This window comes from Peromyscus eremicus, chromosome 10, assembly GCF_949786415.1.
Source record: "Peromyscus eremicus chromosome 10, PerEre_H2_v1, whole genome shotgun sequence".
Lineage (NCBI taxonomy): Eukaryota > Metazoa > Chordata > Mammalia > Rodentia > Cricetidae > Peromyscus > Peromyscus eremicus.
Window position 1 is genome coordinate 10,956,144 of NC_081426.1, and position 22,523 is coordinate 10,978,666.

At 46.7% G+C, this 22,523-nt stretch overlaps 1 pseudogene; it reads right to left on the reverse strand.

Annotated features, from left to right (window-relative positions):
- Window positions 1-7,262: 7,262 nt before the first annotated feature.
- On the reverse strand, window positions 7,263-9,026 carry LOC131920861 (coiled-coil domain-containing protein 25-like; annotated as a pseudogene).
- Between the last annotated feature and the right edge of the window lie 13,497 nt (window positions 9,027-22,523).

Sequence of the window (22,523 nt, forward strand, 5' to 3'; positions counted from 1 at the left end):
AAGGTACCAAGCCACATGGCTAAACATAAATAAGAAATATGGACTAATTTAAGTGTAAGAGGTAGTCAATAATAAGCCTGAGCTAATGTCCAAGCAGTTATAATTAATATTAAGCCTCTGTGTGATTATTTTATAAAAGGCTGCAAGACTGTAAGTGAGAGATTTGTCCCAACCACCGGCTGGCTGGGAGATAAAACAACTTCCAATTACATATAAAAGATAAGTTCACTGCATTCATGGTTTATTTTGATACTAAAGGATCTCTAATTAAATCTTCAAATCAAATTTTAAGGCTCAAACTTAACAGGGATAAAGCTATAAAAACCTAATCTTATAAAAGCTACTAACTTATTATAAACTGTTAAAGATAATTAAGACATGCAACTTAATAGTCAGACACCCTATAAATGATCAAATTCTTCAATGTGTTCAGAACTATATGTGTAGTCATGCTACTAATGTAATTAATTACAGGAATAAGCTTTATTTAACCTCCTGTATATATTTTCAAAGTTAAACCTAAAACAAGAACAAGCAAAATTTGTTTATTTTAGATATACTTAATAAATAAGAGTTCTCAAAACTTTTCTGAGATCTGTTGAATATGACATTTAAAATGTTTAATGGAAAAAGCTTACTATGGCAGACAGAGACTGTAGGCAGAGTTTTCCTGTCCTGATTGCCTGCTCCCAAATAATCATTCAGAGGCTTAATATAAATTATAAATGCTCAGCCAATATCTCAGGCTTGTTACTAACTCTTACATTTTTAAGTTAAAGTATATCCCTTATTTATGCTCCACCACATGTCAGTACCTTTATTAGCATGGCAGGTTCATCTCCTGCTCCCTCTGCCTCTGGCTGGTGACTCCTCTGACTCTGCCCTTCCTCATCCCTTCATTCTCGGTTTGAGTTTCCTGCCTAACTTTATCTGTTTAGCTATTGGCCAGTCAGCTTGTTTATTAAACCAATCATAGTGACATATAGTCACATAGTGTACGAAGGATTATTCCAAAGTATTTCTCGCTTTTTGTCTAATTAAAAATGAAGGTTTTAACTTTAACATAGTAAAATTATATGTAACAAAAGCAATTATTAAGTAAGAATTGTAGTTACAATATCCAGTCTATTTTTATTTGGCAAAATTAAAGAAAATACTCTATTATTTATCTTATCTTGGTGAGCCTAAAGTTTTATACCTAATTTGCTTTCTATCATAACTAAGGAAACTATAAGTTTAACTATTTAGTCTGTAACTCCATCAAAGACCTCAGAAAGATGTAACATTATCTGAGTAAACAGGAAGTACAGAGCTAACAAATTCCAAAATTAAGAAATGACAGCAACAGCTGGCTGCCTGGACAGTCACCCAAGGTTCCTCCATAACATTGGGCATCCAACTCTAGCCTACAGGCCCAGCATATCTGACAGACTTTCCTGTGAAGCAGGGAATTTTGAAGGACTCTCCTACCTTGTCTTGGCAAAGTTCTGCAGTCGCCTTTCTTGAGTCCTGCTGGTCCAGTTTGTACAGTACACTGTCAGCAATTGAGGCAAGGGCAGTTTCTTTGCCCACATGACTAGCATTTGCCATAAAGAAAACAAACTCCATGTAGAGTTTTTTCAATTCCCATCATCCTCTCTAAAATAGATTGGTGCAGCCAGGAGCAGATGTGTCTCACTGTCATGAAAAGCCTTAGGTTATTAAACATATTTAATGCTATATTCTATAGGTATTTGAAGTGTTTAAAGACCATCTATCAATCTAAATATATCTGTTTATGACCTTGAAAACATTCCTAACATGACTATAAGTTTGACTATTATAGATGACTATTAATCTGCATTTTTTAATTATACATTACATTTTTAAATGTGCTGCATTGTGGGAGGCCAGCTCCCACCTTTTAAAAGGGTTCCCATGAGGAAGAGAGAGGGATAAGAAACTTTTAGATAACAAGATAGTGAAGAAGAGAAAAACAGAAACACAGGATGGCTTTGGGAGGACCTGGATCAAAACCCAGTGGCCCCTTCTGCCTCTTCAAAAGGGCTTTTTATAACAATGGGAATACCACACCACCAAGTGCAGACCCTTCCAAAAACCTGGTAACCACACCTGTGGTCAAATCATCCCCTTATGCAGACCTGCTGGGTAAAGCAAGCTCAGATTCTTAGACCCTGAGTAAGTTCTCACTAGGAAACCTCTGTGGGTCTCTTCACTGCATAAACACAATACCTTAAACAAGAGTAGAAATATACATACAGTTTAACAAAATTCACTTTAAATTTGTATCAATAAACCAAAATCTATACCAATGTAAAATATTTAAGATTAATAGTTTTTTTTGGATGAAAGTAGATTCAATAATCTACCCTTTTATCCTGTCGTTTCTACACCCCCCCTTTTCTTTTTAGAACAAGATCCCTGAATCTAATTTCCTTTGTTGAGCTTTTTTCCTGACCATTACCCATAACAACTTGTATCCAATCCCACTTAAATGGTAATAAATATCCATAACCCATCTTTTGGGAATGTGAGCATAGTTCTCTACACTACTTTCTGTTGATTGGGGTTGCTGGTAATTTTTGGGAGACTCTGAGAAAATTTAGGATTATGTTCAAATCTTGGCTGGAGTAGTTTGTGAAGCTGGACCATCTCAGCCAGCAGCCTTGAAGCTGTTCTGGGTGAAAAACTCTGAGGAAACTGCAACAGAGACCCCCAGCTCCTAGCAGTGACCCCAAAGTCTACAGAGAAGATGATGGGGCACAGAAGAACTCCACCTGGAGCTTGTTTTAAATGTGACAAAGCCAGCCACTGGGTGAAAGCTGCCTTTCATCCTGCCTGCTGCCAGGACCGAAACTGTGGACAAGAAGGACACTGGGGACTTGATTGTCCCTCTTGTCTAGACAAGGTAGGTTGGTCTCCCCAAGTTCCTACTCCACAGAAAAGTCTGTTGCATCTTCCTGGCCTGGCAGCTGAAGACTGATGCTGTCCTGTGGCCTCTGCCCCTGACTAAATCAGGATAACTATGGAGGAACCTAGAGTGATTGTCCAGGTAGTCGGTAAGTCCCTGTCAGATTGTCTGTACTTCCTGCTTACTTGATTAAAGTTTAACCTTCTCAGATCTCTGATGGTGTTGATGACTAGGCTAGTGATAGCTTTGTCAGTTTAACAGCAGCAACCAAGGCTTCAGCTGCCTTCTTAGTTCTCTCCACATGTAAAAATTGGGCCTCAGGCCTCACTTCCCCAGAAGTACTACTAGGTTTAGACACAGTTTACCTTGCTGCAAGACTCTAAGATAAACTTTCAAAATAGATTTCAAAGTAACTCTTTTTTTTTTTTTTTTTTTTTGGTTTTTTGAGACAGGGTTTCTCTGTGTAGCTTTGCGCCTTTCCTGGAACTCACTTGGTAGCCCAGGCTGGCCTTGAACTCACAGAGATCCGCCTGGCTCTGCCTCCTGAGTGCTGGGATTAAAGGCGTGCGCCACCACTGCCCGGCCAAAGTAACTCTTTACCATTCCTTTTTTAAAGGAATGCGATTTACAATGACTGCTCTCAGTAAGCAGCCATCTGTGTCTCATGGTGATTGACTGGACAGAAAAGAGTGAAAAGTCTATGTAAGGTCTGAGGATATGAAAGCTTAAGTAAGTTGTAAGGATCTAAAGAAGTGTTTTAAGATATGTAAAGGCAAGTTATAAAGGTCTAAGAAAGTGTCTTAAGGTGTGTGAATGCAATTTGTAAAGGCATAGGAAAGTGATTTAAGATATATGTAAAAATGAAAAATATTTCAGACTTCTTTCCCTCCCTGGGCTATTGTTCAGGGTTTTAACATCAATCAGTGGAGTTCTGATAAACTATTAATCTAGCTCTGGTGAGCACTGACTGCTGTTATCATGGTCACAGCTCAAGACTTTAAATTTCCTTTGGTTGTCTTCTAAGTAGAGCCTTAAAAGTGCTTCTCATTGTGCTAAAAACATCTGTCTAACCCAGTCTTCTGGACAGAGGAAAGAGTGGTCATGCTTTTAATCCAAAAATCATTTTAGGTCCCCAAGCTTCTCCCATGACTCAAAGGCATGAGTCTACTGCCTTTTTAACAATGTGGATTTCAGTACAGATTACAAGCAATGGTAATGCTAACATGTCTAAAACTTATTGGTTTTTGTAAACTTAAAAAATTCTTTTGAGCTTCAGGGAATCCACTTGAATCCACCTCTCATGGGTCAAATGAACTCTGGACAAGTACTGTCAACCAATAGCCTGTTTCCCCACCTGCCTATTCCACTTATTCCTGAGGTTGAGATCTCCCCAACTTTCCCTGATTTGGGGGACTCCCCCCTATCAACTGCCAGGATGGTGGGCCTGGAAATTTCAAATGTACTCCTAAGATAAAAATTTTCCCGGGTCTGGAGAGATGACTCAAGGGTTAAGAGCACTGGCTAGTTTTCCAGAGGACTCGGTTCAATTCCCAGCACCCACGTTGCAGCCCAGAATTGTCTATATCTCCATTTCCAGGGGGTCTGACACCCTCACACAGATACACATGCAGGCAAAATACCAATGTACATAAAATAAAAATAAATCATTAAAAAGTTCACTTAAATTTCTTAACTTTACCTTCTCTTCCAAATCTGCATCCAGGACATCTTCAAAGCAGCTAGCCCCAGGTGGTCCAACCTCAAAAATGCTACCTGCACTTCTCCAGCCCCAGATGCTCCTGAAGAGTCTGGACAAAGAGTAAAACAGTCTGCTCTTCCCAGACTCAGCCAGCATCCCAACTTTCTTGGGTCCCCAAAGATGCCAATGCCCCCAGACAACAGTGCCTCCATTCCTGCCCCACCATCACCCCTTCCTATTTCCTCACCCTTTATAATAAATAAGAGGGGGGAATGTTAGTAAACTGAGAACCATCACATTCCATGACCAAGTACCCTCAGCCCACCTGAGCAGCTCAGCCACAGCAGCCATGTCATGACCGGCTGCCAAATGCCAACATTTCCACTGTTGTCAAGAGTCACATACCCTTTATAAAGCCCACACCTTCACACCCTGCCCCTTCTCTTCATCCTTGCTCAGAGGCGGCCTTCAATAAAACCTAATAAATCTCTTGTATGAGATCTATTGCATGGTGTGATCAGCGTAGCATTCCTTAGCCCTCCGATCATGGTGTGATGCATGCCTCAGGGAATTTTCCAGTTCAACTCACACTCACCTTGGAGTACGAGGCATCATAGGTCTTCTGGGTTTGCCCATACTTCAGTGATGGCAGCTGGTACATTTGCTGAAGAAATCATTTCTGCTGGCTCAGCGCCCCAGTGCTGTGGGCACCGTGTGGTGGTATGCTAAAATATGGGTCTGCATGCCACTTCCCGGCAGGCTTGGCCCTCTCTTCTCTCTACCGCTTTGCTGTGTCTCTACAGGGGTTCCCTTAAACACTTCAATAAAAATGTGTCTCCTGGACAGCAGGTGGTTCAGGCCGGTACCAGTGCTCCGTGTGACGTCACCCAGCCCACAGACCAGTACCCGTGCTCCGTGTGACATCACCCAGCCCACAGACCAGTACCCGTGCTCCGTGTGACATCACCCAGCCTACAGACCAGTACCAGTGCTCCGTGTGAGGTCACCCAGCCTACAGACCAGTACCAGTGCTCCGTGTGACGTCACCCAGCCCACAGACCAGTACCCGTGCTCCGTGTGACATCACCCAGCCTACAGACCAGTACCAGTGCTCCGTGTGAGGTCACCCAGCCTACAGACCAGTACCAGTGCTCCGTGTGACGTCACCCAGCCCACAGACCAGTACCAGTGCTCCGTGTGACGTCACCCAGCCTACAGACCAGTACCAGTGCTCCGTGTGAGGTCACCCAGCCTACAGACCAGTACCAGTGCTCCGTGTGAGGTCACCCAGCCTACAGACCAGTACCAGTGCTCCGTGTGAAGTCACCCAGCCTACAGACCAGTACCAGTGCTCCGTGTGAGGTCACCCAGCCTACAGACCAGTACCAGTGCTCCGTGTGAGGTCACCCAGCCTACAGACCAGTACCAGTGCTCCGTGTGAAGTCACTCAGCCTACAGACCAGTACCAGTGCTCCGTGTGACGTCACCCAGCCAACAGACCAGTACCAGTGCTCCGTGTGACGTCACCCAGCCTACAGACCAGTACCCATGCTCCGTGTGACGTCACCCAGCCTACAGACCAGTACCAGTGTTCCGTGTGAGGTCACCTAGCCTACAGACCAGTACTAGTGCTCCGTGTGACGTCACCCAGCCTACAGACCAGTACCAGTGCTCCGTGTGAAGTCACCCAGCCTACAGACCAGTACCAGTGCTCCGTGTGAGGTCACCTAGCCTACAACTCTGGGGTTACAATTCAAAATAAATATTATTTCAAAGTAAGGAAACAGATGACTTGCTGACTAAGAAAATGCTTGATTCTTTCTAAAACTCACAGTCCACTCTGGACTTTTGTTTCATGATATAGTCAAGACAAAATGAGGCAGTGTCACTCCCACTACGGGCAGAGTGCCCCTGCCTGTCTCCCTCCACAGAGAAGTGACTTCAGAGCCCAGTTGTCACATCTGTGGCTTGGTTCACCTGTGGTTCAGGTAACAAGTTCCTAAACTTGTTAAGATCAACTGTGTAACCACGATGCTAAGACAAGGGCCCTCACCTGGAGGATGAGAACATGACCCTTGGAAGAAGCTAAGAGCTGAGCTAGCGACCCTGAAACCAATAAGAGAGAACTTGTCAATACTGAAATCTGAGTCTTAAGTACCACCACTGTCTTCAAAACTCACAGACCCTTCTTCCAATCAGGAAATCGTCATGAGGGGCCCTGTCCCGAGTAACCCACCGATGGTCTTATTAGAAGCAGAGATATTTCAGAAATAGGAAACGCATTTTATGATGATGTCTGTTTCTAGGACAGACCACAGCCACAGAAACACTTTCCAGAGTCAGTCTGCTCAAATGTATATCTCAGGAACAAAGGCAGCCAGCCTTCATGAGGTACTGACGCATGTTCTGCCAAAGATATTTTTCTTTTCCTAGAGTTATAAGTTGTCTTTGAGTTCAACTATATTACACATCTGTTCTTTTCATCGGCAAAAAGAATGACTTAAAAAAAAAAAAAACTCCAAAATGAGTGCTGTCTATATATAATGAAGGTAGAATTTTGGTTGGCTGGTTTCTGTAATTCAGAACATAGACAAAATCAAAAGATCTGTAATGGTCTGCACATTTATATCTTCCCAGGATCCTTTGCTCAGCTCACATGAACTCATCAGAATCGTTACCGTCTTGATTTGAGGACATGTTCTCACCTTTCATTAGCGATGAATAATTCCTAAGTTCATCTATTTCCCTTCTCTTCTTCATTTCTTCTTTCTCTCTCCTTTTCATTTCCTGAATCTGAGCTTGTTTCTCATTCCTCTCTTCACGGTCTCGACCTTCTTTCTCTGCTGCTAGGTCAGGAAACTTCTCTGGTTTGTTTTTTTTTTATAATAGGTTCAAGATTTCATTCGCTTTCTTCTTCACTGTCACAATTTTGACATCCTTCTGCCTGTGAAAGCCTACCTGCCCCACATCCACATCAGCTGTTTTCTTCAGGTTAGACCATGGCGTGTATACCACATTAACGTTGTTCATCTTGCATCCTTGAATGCTATTGGCCTTCACAAGGTGGGCACAGTCCATCAGAACCTCCTTTGGAATGTCTTCTATTGTCTCTCCCTTTTGTTTTGTTTTTGTTTTTGTTTTTCGAGGCAGGGTTTCTCTGTTTAGCTTTGTGCCTTTCCTGGAACTCACTCTGTAGCCCAGGCTGACCTCGAACTCACAGAGAGCCGCCTGCCTCTGCCTCCTGAGTGCGTGCACCACCACCATCCGGCTGTCTCTCCCTTTTGTAATCGAAGGTATACATGAGCCAAAGAGAGTTTGTCCACATGAAACCAAATGTCTTCAGGCCAGCCATACTTTATCAGATCTTCATTTTCATATTTTTCCTTTCCCATGTAGATAGTGTAAGTAGATGAGTCAACACTGTTGCTGGTGAAGTAGAACACCGTGATCCTGACTGAAGAGTGGGAGCTCCTGCTCAAATCTCGAAGCTCCCACCACAAAATCTTAACACAAGGTTTCGTGTAGTCCAGGCTGGCCTAGAACTTATGTAGCAGAGGCTGTCCTTGAACTTCCAATCCTTCTGCCTACAGCTCCCAGGTGCTAGGCTTACAGGTGTGTGCCATCATGCTTGGCAAAAAACAAACAAAAAACCCTCATTGTGTAACCTAATTTTGAAGTACCTGAAGAACATAAATTGTTAAAATGTAATGAATAAAAATGTACAGACTTGGGGGAGATATAATTACTCACATCGTTCCTTTTCCATAGATAGGACTTTTTTAAAAAATTTTTTAAATGACTAGCAATCTAAGGGTGGTTTTCACATTTTTAAAGGGTTTAAAAATGGGCAAAGAAGAAGATGAGGCGGAGATGTCTGTGTGTGCACAAGCGGCTGGATCTGCCCTCCGCTGCAGGCCAGCTGCGGCCCTGGGGAAAGGTGGCTTTGCTTCCATCCCAGCACCAACTGACAAGAGTTACAGCCTCCAAGTTGCTATGCCGACAGGGAATTTAGCTCTTAAAATAGGAGACTGTGCTCAGGCATTTTCGGCGGGGGTGGGGTGGGGTGGGGGGTAAGTGGGGAGGGAGGTTGTTGGGATGGGGTGAAGAGAGATGATAAATTGATGGGTCACACCCAGCTGGTGACAGCTGTCCCATCAACTTTCTGGCAGCCTGAGGCGGGGAGGGGACAACACTCAGGAAAAGAACTGTGAGAGGACAATTTCCATTCATGGATCAGGGACAGCTTAGTTTCCTCTGTTTTATTGTCTGGCCAAAGGAAAGTCCCCTACCTGCCAGTCCCCTGCAGTAAACAGACTTCAGAAACTGGCTGTCGTGATACAGCCTGCCTGCCTCAGAGGCTTTGGGTGGCATCGGGATCACACCGGGCCGGGCAGAAAGGTGGCCACTTTCCCTCATGCCTAGGTTGCCTTGAGAGTTCTGTCCTCTGGAGGCCACATGACAGAAACCGCCACCGCTACCACCCCTACCACTGGATCAAACTAAAAGTATCTGTCACAAGTTGGGTGTGGCGGCACCTGCCTGTAATCCAAGCACTTGGGAGGCGGAGGCAGGTGTATAAACTGGCCCGGCCCCTCCATGGTGTGGTTGGGGGCAGTTTTATTGTAGATATGAGAGCGAGTACAGCCAGAGGTACCTGGAAGCATCCCGAGCAGAGAGAGGAAGTGGGACACCTAACACGGCCAGCAGACTAGACCCGGTCCTGAAACAGGAGCAGAACAAAGAGAGAGAGGAATATAGATGAGGAGGGGATAAGAGAGAGGGAGGGAGGGAGACAGAGAAAGAGAGGGAGAGAAACTGAGAGGGAAGACAAGGCGAGTGAGGAACCAAAGAAGAGGAAGCATAGCCAAAATAGCGGGGTTATAAGGAGACTGGATCCCGGGGGAGGGAAGCCTGTGACCTGGAAGGCGTTTAGGGAGGGGAGGGAGTGAGAAGAGCCAGGAAGCCAGCATGGACTGGGAAGTGTGTAACAGGTCCTCGTGATACTGAGGGAGCCTGGAGGCCAGCATGTATGCTAACAAGCTCCACAGATAGCCATTTGTCCCTCTGTCAATAAGAGAAATGTCTCCTTTTGATAGAAAGGAACTGGCTTCACAAGTCCCGGATGAACGCTGGCTTTTGTTTAACTGCCGGAATTAGGGGAAACGGAATTTCCTTTGGATTGGACAACAGGAAGATCAGGAGCTCAAGGCCATCCTTGGCTATAGTGAATTCAAAGCCAGCAAAGGTTACATGAAACTTCGTTTCAAAATAAACAAACAAATAAAAAAGTATATCAATAAAAATGTATCTTTAATATAAGTAGACCAATCAGCTACCATTTCATACATTTGTCTGTCTATCGATCTATCTATCCATCCATCCATCCATTCATCCATCCATCCATCCATCCATCCATCTATCTATAAATAGGTGATACAATCTAGGGGTCTGGATAGGGTTCATTTTCTCTACCAGTTAAAGAATTGAAAGGAAAACTCTGGAGCACAGCAGGTAACAGCAGAGAAACTTCAAACACTCACCTCAGGCAGAATCATTAGCTGAGGAAAAGTGTTTACTGGGGGCGAGGAAGCGCACCGGTGCAGTAGACACACAGAGAAAAAGACCCTCTGCAAAACTGAAGATCCAGTCTCTTCTTGAGGGCCGGGAAGTTTAGTGCCTTGGAAGACTTTCCTCCCCTACTTTAGAGCCGGTCAGTTTGAAAACAGGTTGATTGGCCCAGAGCTGTTGGGTGACTTGTCCTGAAGAGGCCTTGAATTTGTTGAGCTAGTCCACAGCAGGGGCCTGCTAGGGGGCAGCAAAAAGCCTACAAGGCCTTTGTTTTAAGCTGCCAGGCTTCTGTCTCAAGTCAGGAGGATGAGGAAGGAGCTGGCCATCTGGACGATTTGATACCTTCATTACCTAGTGTCTTAGTGAGGGTTTCTATTGCTGTGAAGAGACACCGTGACCACAGCAACTCTTATGAAGAAAAGCATGCAATTGGGGCTGGCTTACAGTTCAGAGGTTTAGTTCATCATCATCACGGTGGGAAGCATGGCAGGAACATGGCAGACATGGTACCTAAGAGTTCTACATACAGATCCAAAGGCAGCAAGAAGAGAGAGACATTGGGCCTGGCTTGAACATCTGAAACACCAAAGCCAATGACGCACCTCCTCCAACAAGGCCACACCTCCTCCAACAAGGCCACACCTCCTCCAACAAGGCCACACCTTCTAATCCCTATCAAGTAGCACCACTCCCTAATGACCAAGCATTCAAATATATGAGTTTATGGGGGCCATCCCTATTCAAACCACCACACCTCGTCATGGCCCCTCTCCTTACCTGTCTGCCTACCAGGGAGTCTGTCTAATTCTCAGTCTCTAACTAGGTAGCCCAGGCTGGTCCTCTCTACTCCTGCCTCAGCCTCCCAAGTGCAGGTGTGCTGGCCACATCTGGCTTAATAAGTTGTATATGACATACAACCTACCTTAACTATTTTTAACCGTACAGTGCACTGGGTTAAGTTCAGAGTTATGCATCCGTCCCTTTCTGTCTCCAGAACTTCTGAGTCACTGGACCTCCGTGCATCGCTTCCCACGCAGCTCCCTCCAACTCTTCGCCCTGGCAGCCACCTCTCTGTGTCTCCGTGCGCTTGACTAACTTAGGTAGCTCAGTAAAGGGAAGTCATACAATATTTCCTTTTTAGTGCGTGGCTTATTTCACTTCTAACACCTTGGAGATCTAGCTGTGCTGCAGCGTTCATCAGAATTTCTTTCCTTGGCTCTTGTTTGCAAGTCTGTCTGGGGGGTCAGGGTCTCACTATGTTACCCATGCTGATCCAGGTGATCTCCTGGGCTCACGTGATCTGTCTCAGCCACGCAAGTAGCTGGGACTCTAGATGCATGTGTCCAGGGCTGCCTTTCTTACAGTTCTTTGTAAAACACATGACATTGTGTACACTTATCTCTGGGGAGACAGCTGCACTATCTCCACCTGTTGGCTGCTGTGACTGTCACCGTGTGGACACCACCGTGCACAGCCGCTGCATGCCTGTCGTCGGTCTTTGGTAGTGATCAGGTTTATTTTTAGGAAGGAAACATGGGTAGAATGAGAGCCCAGACAGGCTCCTTGTCCTTCAGCCCCCACCATTCCAAGTCTTTCACGGGGCTGCTACAGCCCTCAGCTCCTGTGGCCTGTTCCCATGGGGCCAAGACCTTGGGGTCTCTGGTCCTAGACCCACTGCTGATGACTGTGTGACACTTCAGCCCCTTCACACTCTTCAGACTTGAGCATCATTGAGGCAAACTTTTCCATTTTGATAGTCTTAGTTAGGTTTTTACTGCTCTGAAGAGACACCATGACCACGGCAAATCTTATAAAGAAAGCATTTAATTGTGGTGTCTCACAGTTTCCGAAATCAGTCCATTATCATCATGATGGGAGCATGGTGGTGTACAGGCAGATGTAGCACTCTAGCCGAGAGTGTTACATTTTGCAGGCAGCAGGAAGTCAACTGACTGTCACATTGAGTGAAGCTTGAGAAAAAGACCTCAAAGCCTGCCCCCACAGTGACACATTTCCTCCAACAAGGCCACGCCTCCTAATAGTGCCACACCCTTTGGGGGCCATTTTCTTTCAAACCACCACAAATACCAATACAATCTAGCATGACTTCAATGTATTTTTGCGCTAAAGGGCCCATTTTCCACCAGGAGCAGGGAACAGAAGGATTCAGTGCATACGTGTCCCTAGGTTTGGGAATGGGCACATTGCCTCTGTGGGCTCACTCTGGCCGAAGGCGGAGCGATTTTATTTCATGGATAAAGGATGCTTTTTCCTCTGAAGTGCACAGGGAGTTTTCGGAAATTTGAGGTCCTGCCTCTTAATTTCCTTCCCAGCAGCCCAGGAGAGATGCTACTAACTTGAGTGGGGGGGGGGGGATGAATCTAGATACACCAAGCTCTTTGTCCGTTAACTTTATTCCTCTATAACAAAATTCTATCTATATAGCTTCAGTTCCATCCTGAGTCTCAGTTCCTCTCTGTACCTACTTTTTCTGTCCTGAGTAGCCCCAGTAATAACTACGCCCTTATGCTTTTGACCTCATTTTTGTCCTCTGTTCCTTAGTCCTCCATCTGTCCTTCCTGGCTCCTTATCCCTGGCTCTCAGAAAACTCTACAAAGAGTTTTCAATGCTTTGTTTGGGGCTAGCTAAAGGGGAAATTTGCAAAAGGCAGATACCCAATTCAAATGCTACAAAGGGAACAGGGAGCTCAGAGGCAGAAGGCTCTGCCTGTGTGACCTTATCCAAGTACTTTGAGCGAATATGCCTGAGATGGAGGTGTACACACACACACACACACACACACACACACACACACACACACACGTTCTAGAAGAATTATGAGCACAAGAAATTCATAGCAAAACACAGGTGAATATTAAAGCTGTATAACACCAAATATTCTGTGATAAATGGCTTCCCATTTGACGAACCCTTGGTTGGTCAAAGTATAGCTCATTATATACAGCCGGACTTTCTATTTCATATTCTTGTGGCTCGCCACAGGAAGCTGTAGATAAAGCCAGAGACTGGGCACAGGGGAAGGGGGAGCCATGCCCCAGTCTACCTGTTAGGAGACAATGAGCTGCCTTGCTATTCTAAGTCTGCTTTTCTAGGATCCTGAGGTGCTAACAGTCCCCATAAGAACAGAGTCCAGCGGAGGAACAGGATCATCTCTATATCTCAAGCAGCCCTTGGCAGTCTGTTGCAGTGGGTGGGTCTGGGGGCATGGAGGAGTGGTGTGGGGGGGTTGTAGCAGGGGACTTCTGGGGTAGTCATGGTGAGTTGAGAAGAGCTGGACAGACTTGAGAAATGTCAGATAGGTTACAAGACATCAGAGACGTCCAGGTGTGTGGTTTGTGCTTTGGGATGGACAGGGTTGCCGTCCACCATGATAGGACGGTGGTCGAGAAGAGAGCCCCTCACAGTGTCAAGGTCATAAGGGACTGGCCTTGCGTAAGTGTGGTCCAAGGGCTGTACATATATAACCAATGACACAATGAACTTACGTCATTACCTACATGTGGAAACTGAGGCACTGAGAACTGAACTTTCCCTACGCCCACACGGCCATGTGGAAATGGAATCTGAGCTGGAGCAATATGTCCTCATGATGTTCCAGAGGAAGAAGGCTGTGACGGGCAAATGAGAGATGACATCCAGAACACAGTGACTGAGGCCAGACCCAGTGCAGAGAAGGGTAGGAAGCTGGGTGACGGGCAAATGAGAGATGACATCCAGAACACAGTGACTGAGGCCAGACCCAGTGCAGAGAAGGGTAGGAAGCTGGGTTTTGATTCCTGGTGCAGCCTCCCTTCTCTAAGTCAGGTAGGCCTATGCAGCCTGGGAGGTGGGTGCTATTTTACGCCTCCACTCTAGCTTGGGCCTTCATTTTATTACTGTCCTCGGGAGCAGCTGATCTGAAGGCCCCAGTGTAGGAAAAAATTGTTAAATGGTCTTATTTTTTTTTGTTGTTTTTTGTTTGTTTGTTTTTTTGTTTTTCGAGACAGAGTTTCTCTGTGTAGCTTTGCGCCTTTCCTGGAACTCACTTGGTAGTCCAGGCTGGCCTCGAACTCACAGAGATCCGCCTGGCTCTGCCTCCCGAGTGCTGGGATTAAAGGCGTGCGCCACCACCGCCCGGCCTTAAATGGTCTTATTAATAAAAAACAAAACCCAGAGCCAGATATTGGGGTTAAAACCTGACAGATCAAAGGAACAGGAAAAGCCACACCAACCTCATCTTACCAGCCCTCAGTCTCCAAAGAGACCTACTTCCTGTATACCCACACCTATATGCCTTTCTGTTCTGCCATCTCATTTCTTCTCTCCGCCCAGCTACATCACTTCCTGTCTGTCTGTACAGACCTCCAGACCTCTATGGTTAGTGCTGGGATTAAAGGGGTGTGTCACCATGCCTGGCTCTGTTCCCCAGTGTGGCCTTGAATTCACAGAGATCCAGATGGAGCTCTGCCTCCTGAATGCTAGGATTAAAGACATGTGCTACCATTGCCTGACTTCTATGTTTAATATAGTGGCTGGCTTTTCCCTCTGATCCTCAGATAAACTTATTAGGGTGCACAATATTGGGGGACACAATACATCACCACGTGCCAGCAGGACCCACAAGGGGTTAGTGCTTCGTCTGTGGCCTCAGGCTGATTCGGCGGTTCCGGTCTGCTGCCAGGGGGCAAGAGGACATGACCTCAACAACAGAAACAAAGCCATGGGTAGGCGGTACTTTGGTTTCTGCCCAGCCCAGTGCCCTTGCAGTACACTCAGTAAACCTATCTTCTTAAAAAAAAAAAAAAAAAAAGTTAGCCATGGATGAAGTGGCTCATAAGGAAGGGCCACATTGTCCTGGGTCGCCCACACAAGAGAGCAAAGGAGACGCCTTATGTGTGCCACCCCCTGGTAAAGCACACGTTGGGAAAGGGACTGCCCTCACCCCTGGTGTCAGCCCAGCTCTCTGCACACACAAGGGTTTCAGTCTTCACTGTGGTTTGTCTTCCCAGCACACAGTGTTAACTTCCAGTAGACCCAGAGCATGGTTCCGCCGAGCAGGGGCCACCAATGGTCAGTTCAGCATTAAGATCAAGAATGGAGGGGCCAAGGGATTGGGAGCACAGCTCGGAGTGCTCCCCGTCACCCAGCAGCCTCCTAGCCAGCGCCCTGCTCTGTCTGCTGATATAACTCAAAGGCAGGCTGAGGCCTCTTTTCTCTTGAGGACCACAGGAACCCTTGTTGCTCACTCTGCTCCTCCCAACACACCCGAAGGGTCCAAAGAAAGCAGGAATCTAAATGATGCTCCTCAGCCAATTACTACCATTTTAAGGGGACAGACAAGTAGCTTTCACTTTTCATGGTCAATTTTTCCAACGCCTTCTTTCAAATCAAGTATCAGTTTCCAACTGGATGCTCAGAAAAACAAAGGCCTCCATTGGGCCTTTCTCCTTTTCTCCTTAGGAGGCAGGTGAACTACAGACGGCCAGCTTTCGCTCCTGGTCAGTCTAGGTGCATTGTGTCTTGTCTTTCCAATACCGGATTAGCAATCCCTTGAGGGCAGCACCCAAGTCCTCTTGTTCTTTGTAATGTCTTATACTCTTGGCACAGTGCTTGGTACATACGGACCTCTTGTAAAACGGATCAAACTCCTATTCAGGAGCAGATAACTTCAGAGTGACTTCACGCCAATGGAGAGGTCCAAGACAACAGATTCTGGACGCCTCAGTTACAGAGGGACAACTCAAAATGGTTTCAAATGTTGTCTACTCACAAGAGTTACACTAAGGGAAGGACATGGACATAAACAAAAGCGCACGCGCACACACACACACACACACATACACACACACACACACACACACACACACACACACACACACACACACACACAGAGCTGGTGTCAAGCAGTGGACCAAGGTGGGCTAAGTATGAACAAAGAGACCCCAGATGGAAGGGTTCTGTGTTGATGTGGGAAGTGAGCCAGGGAGGGCTTCAGAGAAGCTAACATTTGGTAAAGGGAAAGTGGAGAGGTGTGGAAATGCCCAGGGGGAGCAGGTTAGTACAGGGGTAGGATGGGAGCCATGAGCTCGGTGGTACAGGCCCTTGCCTGCTTTGCCCAGGTTTCTGGCTATTTTCCTGTAAGTTAGGTACCAGGTCAGCTTTAGCTTGGGGTACAACATGATTTTTTGTGTGTGCTAATTTCTCCTTCCCCCATGCCTGGGGGAGGCCAGGGAGCAGGGTGGTGATTGCCTTTGAGATATTTGCTGTCCTTCATCGGTTCCCCAGACCGCTGACTTCTGGTTCCACAGAATCCAGGAGTGAAGAAAGGAGCAGATGGAAAAGAAGAGATTTCCCCCAAAGAGAAGAATGCAGCAGGAAGGCGGACACTCACCTGGAGACGGAATGAGTAAGCAGATAAAGTGGTAAACATACACTTCTGGGTACTGACTGCATTTTAGAGGCAGCCAGGGGGAGTAGATAGAAGGGTGCTGTTCCTCACTGGTGGCTCCCCTAGCTCTCTGGTATTTGCCAGCAATCCCTGTTAGAGCACTCTGTAATGAAAGGCCAGTTCTGGGGCCTGTAATTTAGAGCATTATCAAACTATGACCAGTGACTGGAGGTGAGGCCGCAGGAACAGGGGCTGCTTTCATGGGCTCAGTGTGGATCACAGAGATGGTCATTTTGTAAAACTCGGCCTTTGTACCCTCTGATGCCACCCTGCCGGCCCACGGGGGTGGTCACTGCCTGGTAACTGGCTACATGTTCATTATCCCAGAGGAGTGTGGATGGAGGAATAAATTGGTTCTTTTCAAAAAGGTGATGTTTGAAAACTGAATTATAATTCTCATAACATAAAATGACTATTTTTAAAGTATGCAATTCTAATTGAGTGTAGTGGTGGCACATGTCCATAATCCCAGCACTTGGAGGCAGAGGCAGGGGGATCATCACAAGTTAACGCCATCCTGATCTATACAGCCAGTTCTGAACCAGCCAGAACAAAGCAAACGTGTCATTCTTCAGTTTGGGGTATATTTACAATGTTGTGCAATCGTCCACCAAGTTCAGATCTTGTGTGTTTTGAGGCAGGCTCTCACAGTGTGGCCCTGGTTAGCCATGAATCATCCTTCCAGCTTCTCAGGTGATGGATTATAAGCATGAGCCACCACACTCCAGAAGGAATTGGCGGCCCATCGCTGGTATCACAATCGAGCAGCATAGATGCAGTGATGAATGATGAGAAAAGAGATTCACTTCTGGAGTCTGGGAAGCCTAAGATCAGGGCACCTGAAGATTTTATCTGGTGAAGGCTTGATCTTTGCTTCCAACATGGCTCCTCTTGCTCCCATGGTAGAGAATCAGAAAGGGAAAGAGAGCTGGACAGTGACCAGCATCTATGATTAACAGCATTAATTGAATTAGTGATGGAGAACTCATGACTTCATCACTCCCCAAAGATCTGTCCTATTGGGCTCAGTGTTTAAAAGCACATACAGCTCTTGCAGAGGACCAGAATTAGATTCCCAGCTCCCACAATAACTCTAGCTCCAGGTGATCCCATGCCCTCTTCTGGCCTTCTTTGTCACCTGCCTTCACGTATAGATACATACGAATATACATAATTAAAAATATTTCTAAAGAAGACCCAACTTCTTAACACATTGGGTACTAGGATTTTTTTTTTGGGGGGGGGGACATGTCCGTTTAGACCACAGCACGAAGTCGTCCCCATTCTACCCACCCAACCTCACAACCACTAATCTGTCTCTGATAGATTTGCATATTTGGACATTTCATATAAACGAAACCATCCAATATCCAGTCTTATGTGACTATATTGTTTACTAAGAATCATTACAAGGTGTGTCCACAGTGTATCATGCACTGGTGTTCATCCTTTTCTGTGGCTGAATATTCTGTTGGTCTAGGCCTAAATGTTGTCTCATCTGTTGACTAAAGACACTGTTTTGTTTACACATTTCTCTGTTGAAGACTTGAGCTGTCTCCACCTTTTAGCTATTATAAATAGTGCTGCTGTGGGTATTCTGTTGGGATGGATGAGGTTTTCAGCTCTTCCAGGTGTACATCTACGAGGAGCATTGCAGGGCCATGTAATAACCCTGTTTAACAGCAGAGGGGCTTCCAAGTCCTGACTGCACCATTTTACACCTCCCCCCCCCACTGCACCATTTTACACCTCCCCCCCCACTGCACCATTTTACACCTCCCCCCCACAGCACCATTTTACACCTCCCCCCCAACTACACCATTTTGCACCTCCCCCCCACTGCACCATTTTACACCTCCCCCCCACTGCACCATTTTACACCTCCCCCCGACTGCACCATTTAACCCCCCCCACTGCACCATTTTACACCCCCCCACTGCACCATTTTACACCTCCCCCCCCCCCACTGCTGCCTGTGGATCCAGATGTAGAACTCCCAGGTACTTCTCCAGCATCATGTCTGCCTGCCTGTGTGCCACCGTGATGAAATGGACTAAGCCTCTGCAACTGTAAGCCAGCCCCAGTTGAATGCTTTCATTTATAAGAGTTGCCATGGTCCTGGTGTCTCTTCACAGCCATAGAACACTGATCAAGACAGAGATGATGAAGATTCTGGAAGTCAGCTCACACCATAGATGCAGCCCAAGGAGATATGCTACCTTGTCTCCCCTCTGAGTCCGGGACAGCCCTAGAGCGCCACCACATACAGGGTGATGTATGAGTGTCTTGGGGTACAAGAGGCACATCTCTCATTTTAACCACCAACAACTCCCATCTACCTTTATTAGCAGCAAAGCTAGTCACCATTTAAGGTTTTAGTGTGTGTGTGTGTGTGTGTGTGTGTGTGTGTGTGTGTGAGAGAGAGAGAGAGAGAGAGAGAGAGAGAAATGTGTAACTATAGATACACATATGCCATTGAACACACATGGAGATCAGAGAACAACTTTGTGGAGTTGCTTCATGCCTTCCATATTTACGTAGGTTCAAGGAATCAGACTCAGGCCACTCGTCTTGTATTGTGGTGGATTTACTGCTGAGCCATCTCATAACGCCATGCATTTTGTTTTTGGGACAGGGTCTTATGCAGTCCTCAAATTCCCCGTGTAGTTCAAGTTTGAATCCTCTCATTTCCCTCTCCGAGTGCCAGGATTACAGGTCCTGTCAATCACATCTGGTATGTGCAGTTCAGGGGGATGAACTCGAGACTGTGCATTCCAGGTAAGCATTATAACAACTGAGCTATATCCCAGATCCAAGTCCTTTTATTTCTTTTAAAATAATCTATTTGCTTATTTATTTTATTTACTTTTATTTATTCACATTGATTGATTGATTGATTGATTGATTGACTGATTGATTGTAGCCCTGGCTGGCCTGGAACTCACTATGTAGACCAGGCTAATTTGAAATTCATAGAGATCTGCCTGCTTCTGTTTCCCAAGTACTGCAATTAAAAGTGTACACCACCATGCTCTGTAAAATTTATTTTATTTTTAATTGTGTGTGGTGTGTGTGTGTGTGTGTGTGTGTGTGTGTGTGTGTGTGCGCGCGCGCGCGCGCGCGCACACACGCTGGGGGTGGGGGGCACCCTTGGAGGCAAGAAGAGGATCTCCACATTTCCTCTCTGTTGTCCATACAGGTAAGAGTCTGCAAAAATGTTCTAGAGAAAAGAAGGGAGACTATAAAAGAAGTCCATCCCTTGGAAGTGGGGCCATTGAGGGGTGCAGTGAGCCATTTCTGATCATGATGGGCAGTCAGATCAAGCCATGAATGTTGACTGCTGTCCAGGGTTGCCCAGATAGGACCTGAAAGCCTGGGCAAGAGGCAAAGAGCCGCAGCAGGCCAAGGGAGATTGTGCTTTGTGTTAAGATGGAAGGGACAGGAGCCAGGGCTGCAGCTCAGAGTCAAGGCACTTGACACATGAGAGGTCCCCACTTCACTCCCCCAGCACGCAGGGTAAAAATACAAGACAACGGGGTTGGCGGTAAGGAGGGCGCCAAGAAGGTCGGTGTGGTGGTTTGAAAGAAAATGACCTCCAAAGGGTGTGGCACTATTGGGAGGTGTGGCCTTGTTGGGGTAGGTGTGGCCTTGTTGGGGTAGGTGCGGCCTTGTTGGGGTAGGTGTGGCCCTGTTGGGGTAGGTGTGGCCCTGTTGGGGTAGGTGTGGCCCTGTTGGGGTAGGTATGGCCCTGTTGGGGTAGGTGTGGCCTTGTTGGGGTAGATGTGGCCTTGTTGGGGTAGGTGTGGCCCTGTTGGTGTAGGTGTGGTCTTGTTGGAGCAGGTGTGACTTGGTTGGAGGAAGTGTGTCATTGTGGAGGTGGGCTTTAGGGTCTCATATATGCTCAAGAAATGCCCCGTGAGACAGTTCACTTCCTGTTACCTGCCTATCAAGATGTAGGACTTTCAGCTCCAGCACCATGTCTGCCTGTACACCGCCGAAATCCCAGCCGCCATGCTGCCCGGACTAAACCTCTGAACTGTAAGCGAACCACCACAACTAAATGTTTTCCTCTATGAGAGTTACAACGTGGTCCTGGTGTCTCTCCACAGCGAAAGAACCCTGACTAAGGCAGTCAGAGAGCAGTGAGAGTGGGATTCTTCATCTCTAACTCTTCATCCGCGGGGCGATGGGGTGTGTGCTCTCCACAAGTGTGTCTTCCAGGAACAGAGAGACTGAGCAAAGAGGCATGTGGGGTGGGATGGAGTTCTACGTACGTGTGCTGTTTCCTGCTGCTTAGATCGGTTCATTCTGACGGTGTTTCGTCCATCAGCAGAGCTGCAGATGGGACGAAAGACATGTGGAAACGACGTTTGATACCAGCGCAAAGCGCCCATAGGGACGAAGCTGGAGGGTCTCTCAATGACACTGCTTGGGATCCAACCCTGGCTTCTCCATGGCCTGAGGCGTATCTTAGCCCCTTGATTCCTAGTTTATAGTGTAGGGATGATAATGAGGATGTTTAGTTTTAGTAAGATGGTTGAAAATAGCAAGTCTTGAACAAAGCAGTCACAGGCTGTGTAGTGGGATATATCTACAGAGTCTATTTGATGGTCAAAGGAATTTATTTGGGGGGGGGGTTAACTCACAACCAGAATAAAGGAGTTGGTCACGGAATCCTGGAGGGGAGGAGCAAAGTCCAACATGGTTCTCAGGAGAGCTCTGCCTTGATCAGCACCAGCATCCAAGACCACGAGGTATCGAAGAGAAGAGAGCACACTATTGTGGCAATTAACAAGGCAATTCCACCTACTTTATCTGGTAATTAAGAGAGGTTTATTTCAGGGGTAACTTACAGCCAATAAGGGGCCAGTTACAGGATCTGGGAGAGATGAGGTGCAGTCCAGCGTGGGTCTCTGGAGAACTCTGACTTGGTCTACAATCCAGCATCCAGGATCACAAGGAGACAAGAGAGCAAGCACATATGCATCTCAGGTCTTAAGGGGTCTCGTCTCAGCCACGCCCCAGGGGCAGGTCATAGGCAGGTGTGGCAGTTACTTGTCACTCTAGGGGTAATGCTTAGAGGTCAAAGCTGGAACAGCTACCCACTACAGCATATGTACTTGCATCCTAGGTCTTAAGGGTCCCTGGCGGCCATGCCCAAGGGGCAGGTACCTAGCAGCCACCTGCTGCCTCACTAGGAGTGGTGCTTCAAGGTATGGCACAAAGACCCACCCACTGCAGCAGTATGCCTCAGACGTTGCCAAGTATGGCTCAAGTTTCAGAACAGGATGGTTCTGCCTCTGAGGTTCCCTTTTACTTGGATAAAATGACAAATTCCACAGGAATCGGACTCAGCAAGCCACCTCCTAGATAGACTGTCTGTATCCCAGAATTCCTGGTGATACAGGCCTGTGATCCCAGCACCAAGGAGCATGAGGCAGGAGGATCATAAGCTTAAGTCCAGCCTGAGCTCCATGTAAGATACTGCCTCGGGCACAGTCCTGAGGTTTGCTGGAGCTGGCCATAGGGATGGCCCCTCTTAGAGCCAGGCCTGCAGGGCCTACTTGGTTCCAGGCTCCACCCCTATCCCTGAAGAAGAAGATGTTTTCCCTGGAAACTGTGGGGCTCTGAGAAATCAGAGGCCTCCTGAAGGGAGGAAGGGCAGCTGGCAGCCTGAGGAGGAAGCACTCTGTCCATGCAAATGACTTAGACTCTTCTCTCCGGCAATTATGGCTTCTGGGTGGCCCAAGATTACTTTGAAAAAGCAAACACAGGAGTTGGGGAGGTGGCTCCGTGATTAAGAGCACTTTCTGCTTCTGCCACCCCATGTGGTGGCTCACAGCTGTCTGTAACTCCAGTTCCAGGGGCATGCAATTCCCTCTTCCGACCTCTGTGGG